Raw genomic sequence first — 5,282 nt, 5'->3', positions numbered from 1 at the left:
GATGGGGAGAAAAAGGAACCCTTGTCCTTCGTTGGTAGTAATGCAGATTGTGCAGCCACTGTGGAAAACAGCATGGAGTTCCCTCAAAAAATTAAAAATGCAACTCCTGTTTGACCCAGCTGTTAAGGGCCGGTAGAATACACTTGGTTTAATTTACATCAGCTGGACTCAGGGGGCCGGTAGAGCCACTCCCTGAGGGCAGGACCAGTCAAAAGATTGGACGCCACCCAGTTTGACTCTCCTGCCCAGTGTTAAGGGGATGGATCTCATGATGTCAAAGGCCCAACCAGATGTGATGTAACTTCCTGTAACTCAAGTATATAATAAACAGCTTTCGGAGCTCTCTCTCTGCGTGCCTTGTCCTTCCAGAGGGCAGGCTCTCTCCCTGTCCCTCTGGAGGGCAGGCACCACACCCAGACCAAACTTTTAATCTATTTTATGTCTGTCTTTCATTATTTCTTCAATCCCGAACGCGCCTCCTAGATTGCATGAACCAGTTCAAGTCTCTTCTCCATGCAGGACGTGGGAAGAAGACAGACCCAGGAAACCGCGCAGTATACTCAGCGATCCCAATTCTGGAAATATATCCTAAGAAACCTGAAACACCAATCAGAAAGAATATAACCACCCCTATGTTCATAGCAATGCTATTTACAAAGGCTAAGATTCAGAAACAGCCAAAGTGCCCATCAGTAGATGAGTGGATAAAAAAGCTGTGGGACATTTACACCATGAAATACTATTTAGCTGTAAAAACAAGAAGGATCTCTTACCCTTTGGGACAGTATGGAGGGACCTGGAGAATATTATGCTAAGTGAAATAAGTCAGACAGAGAAAGACAAATATCACGTGATCTCACTTATTTGTGGAATTTAATGAACAAAATAAGACCTGAAGCAGGGAGGCATAGAACAGACTGACCTACCTCAATGTGGGGTTGGGGGGACAAGAAGAGAGCAATCAAAGAATTTATATACTTATGTGCACAGCCTATGGACGCGGGCAACAGGGCAGTGAAGACCTGGGGGTGGGGATAGAAGCTGGGGGGGGGGAGCGTGGAAAATGGGAGATATCTGTGATACTATCAACAATAAAAAAAATAATTTGGACAGTTTTGACAAACTAGGACCCTTGTTCGGTTCTGCCATCGAACTTAATTCCTGAGACACAAACAGAACAGAACAACCACGCCCCTCCTCCATGAGCAGGAGGCCAGAAGATAAATAAACCCCAGATACCTACTTCCAGCCAGCGTGGCCTCTGCTCAAGGAGGGCCTGGGAACCTGGGCTGCCAGGGGCAACCCAGGTTTTGAGCTGGACCAAGGCAATAAAGTTTTAATTATAGAAGTTAAATAAATCCCAGATACCTGCTTCCAGCCCGTGGGCATGGCCAGCCTGAAAATGGCCCTCAGCCCCTCACCCAGGCTGGCCAGACACCCCAGTGGGGACCCCCACCCTGAAGGAGGTGTGGCCAGCCTGAAAACAGCCATCAGCACCTCACCCAGGCTGGCCACACTGAGCGTGACTAGGGGTGGCATCGCAACCTCCCAATCTGTTCTTTTCTGTGTATGACAGGGGGTGGCGTCCCAACTCCCCAATTGGCTGTCAGCCAGACCACGGGCTGCACCTAGAGATTGGGCCTGCCCTCTGCCACCTGGGAGCAGGCCTAAGCCAGCAGGTCGTTATCTCACGAGGGGCCACAGACTGCAAGAGGGCACAGGCCGGGCTGAGGGACCTCCCCCCCCCTCCCCCCACCGAGTGCACAAATTTTTGTGCACCAGGCCTCTAGTTGTTTAATAAGCAGACAGGTAGATGAATAGTGATAGATAGATAGAGAGATAGATAGATAGATAGATAGATAGATAGATAGATATAGAAAATAGATATATAAATAGATTTGTGTATGTGTTTTCACATATTCAACTATTATTTATCTGAGAACACACACACTATAGTTGCCCCAACTGATCTTCATAATCTATTCTCTATCACCTTGAATTTATCCTCAATCCAGTAGCTGAAGTAATCTTTCAAAACCCAAATCAGACCCTGGGATTTACTGACTTAAACTCTTTCATTAGGAACAATAAAATCTTTAATATGGCCTGGGAGGGTCTGCACCACAGAGTGCCTGTATCCCTCTCAACATAGATAATAGTGTCTGATCCTTTGCTGGTTGACTTAATATTTGATTTGTACCCTGGTTTTATTAAGTTGAGAGCTTTAACTGGAAAACTTGTTGCAGTCAAAGCTGATATATGTGCTTTGCATGTAGCTAAGAAATGCTTTTTTGACTGTGACCTAATTATTGACATACAACTGTATGTAAATTTAAGATGTTGATTTGAATCATTTATATAATGCAATATGGTTACCACTGTAGCATCAGCTAATACCTCCATCATGTCACATGATTATTATTTCTTTTTTTGTGGTGAGAACATTTCAGATTGAATCCCTTAGTGCAAGGGTGATTTCTTTCCGGGTTCTTGTCCAGACGGATTCAAAGAATGAAGCCATGGACAAAAGGTGGCAGGTGAGAAGTACAGAAACTATTGCAAGCAGATACTGCCTCTCAAACTTCTAATTCTAAGTTTCGAATCCTAAGGCCATTTCTCTCCTGGCCCGGAGAGACAGAGGGGTCCCCTAAGGAGGGTGGCCACTGCTCACTTTGTCTGAGGTATTGTATATCCTGGAGACCACCCTTTGCCTTATTGTGTCTTTCCCACGTGGGACCTTAGCCTTGTAATCAGTTCCCATCTCCCTGACATTCACACTTCTCCTCCTTTTGATCATCTTATCTGTTCAGATTGGCATTGCTTTTGATCTCTTTTATGGCTCTCTCCTAGTTGTCCGCCCGAAGATGTTTTATTATTCCTTATGGCTCTCTCCCAGCTGCGCATGTCAGGGCTGCTTTTGATCTAACTGATGGTCACTTTAATTGCTCAGGCCAGAGATACCTCTGTCTTGGTTTATGGCTGTTTTAATTGCTCAGGCCAGAGATGCCACTATCCTCTCTGGACCTGCCCCCCACTTCCTGTCTGCCTAATTAAACTAGCTAGCTAGTCCTTAGGAGTCCCCCCTCTGATTAGGAAACCCCAACTGCCATTGGGGACAGGGGGCATCGATCATTCTGGCTACATCCTGCTGGACAGGGATAATAATTGGGGCAGCAGTCAGGGTTCCCTTGGAGGTGGGCGATCTAGGGGTCCACAGAAGAGGAATCAGTGGCCTCCATCTGCAGTTCCATTTGCAGGACCATTTGGAGAGGCTGTCCTTCTATGCCTCTTTAACTAGCTGGCAAAGTGGGCGTGCGATTCTCCATAGCCTGGATCCAAAGCCTGCAGGATCCAGCGATGCCCAAGGAGCCTCTCAATTGCTCTGGAGTCCAGGGTTGAGGGAAGCTGAGAATAGGGCCTATCCAGTCCTCTCTAAAGCTCGTGTTCCCTTTGCTAGATTAAGGCCTAGGTATTTAACCAAACAGGAACATAACTGGGCCTTAACTTTGGAGACCTTATATCCTTTTTCCGCCAGGAAATTTAGTAAAACCTGAGTCCCTTCCTTGGAGATTTCCTCCGATGGGGCACATAGTAAAAGGTCATCTACATACTGGAGGGCCCTAGTCCTGGGGAAAGTAAACTGCCCGAGGCCTTTCGATAAGACCTGCCCGAATGAAGCAGGGCTATCCCGCAAACCCCGGGGCAGCACTGGCCATGTGAGCTGACTGCCCTGGTTATTAGGATCTTTGAGGTACACAGAAACTGTGAAGCAGGATGCAGGGGCCTACAGAAAGGGGCATCCTTGAGGTCTAGCGCAGTAAACCACTCTTCCTCCTCCAGAATCTGAGTAAGGAAAGTATAAGGGTAAGGGGCAACGGGGTGAATGGGCATCACCACTTCATTTGCTAGTTGTAAATCCTGAACTAGCCGCCAATTCACCATTAGGTCTTCGTACTCCTAATATGGGGGTATTGCAAGGGCTGTTACATGCTTTTAACAGGCCTTGCTTCCTTAGATTGTCCATTATAACCTTGAGTCCTTCCTGAGCCTCAGGCTTGAGGGGATATTGCCTCTGATGTGGGTATGAGGCTGAGTCCTTGAGATGCACCTGAACTGGAGAGGCTGTGATGGATGGACCAATCCTGCCCTGCATGGCCCAAATGTCAGGGTTAATTCCAGCCTCCACTAGGGGGAGGCATAGGACCTGCTCTGGATACATGTAGACAGCAGATCCCAGATGAGCTAGGACAAGCATGTCAGACTCAAAGGCTATCACGGGCCAAATAAACAAGGTTGAAGTTTATGTGGGCCGCAAAAAAACAAAAGCTTCCATTTTCATAGAGACATGCTGAACACAAAGGGCTAAAATAAATGAGTCATCGTTAACACAAAATAATAGAACATTTTAATAAAAATTAATATTTTTCTTGAACATTAACTTACCAGACACTGAATAACTCCCCAAATTAATAAGCATAATCCAAATAAACCTATTTTTCTTGTTCTCTGAAAGCGAAATATTTCCTGTCGCGCACGCCAAAAAAAATCAGTCCAAGACTAATGACATGGCAATTGGCTGTACTACTAAAATATTCGCTGCTGGTATTAGTGGAGAGAAATGGTGCGCCTGCACATAAGGGAAATGAAGGCAACACAATTATAGTAATCAGTCATTAGCAAACGTTGTAGTTCATTATTAATAATTATGTATAACAGGATATTATAAAAATTAAGTTACAAAATTTTTATTAAAATGTTTCTTACATACTGTTATATTGTCTGGGCTGCAAAAATATTCATTGTGGGCTGCATGTGGCCCACATCCTAGTCATGTGGCCCGTGGCCGCGAGTTTGACATGCTTGGTGTACAGGATAGAGATGGCCTATGTAAACCATTGACGTCCAACAAGATACCTGTGTTTCTTCCTTTTACATTAAAGGGTGTTTTGGGAATTTCACTATGGAAATCCCAGGCTCAGCAAAGGAGCAAATGCCTGGAGACTCCAGACTGGAGAAAGCCGACCACCAGGCAGGAATCTGAGCAGATGACTTGGGAAGGAGCAAATCATGTAGTGGGTGAGAAGTGACTCAAAGTCCCCGTGAGGCAATTGGCAATGAAGGAGCACTGTCACTGCCTCGGACAACCTGGCACCAGCATCGGGCAGGTGAACATTTCAGTGATTGCGAAATGCCCAGCCAGGCAGGGAGCAACACCTCTTTTGTTTTGAGCTGGTGATGGTGTCAGGAGAGATGACTGTGGAGTGGGGTGGGGACAGCAGGTG

Source organism: Myotis davidii, unplaced genomic scaffold (genome assembly GCF_000327345.1).
Source record: "Myotis davidii unplaced genomic scaffold, ASM32734v1 scaffold296, whole genome shotgun sequence".
Classification (NCBI taxonomy): Eukaryota; Metazoa; Chordata; class Mammalia; order Chiroptera; family Vespertilionidae; genus Myotis; species Myotis davidii.
Note: the sequence above shows the minus strand (reverse complement) of the source record.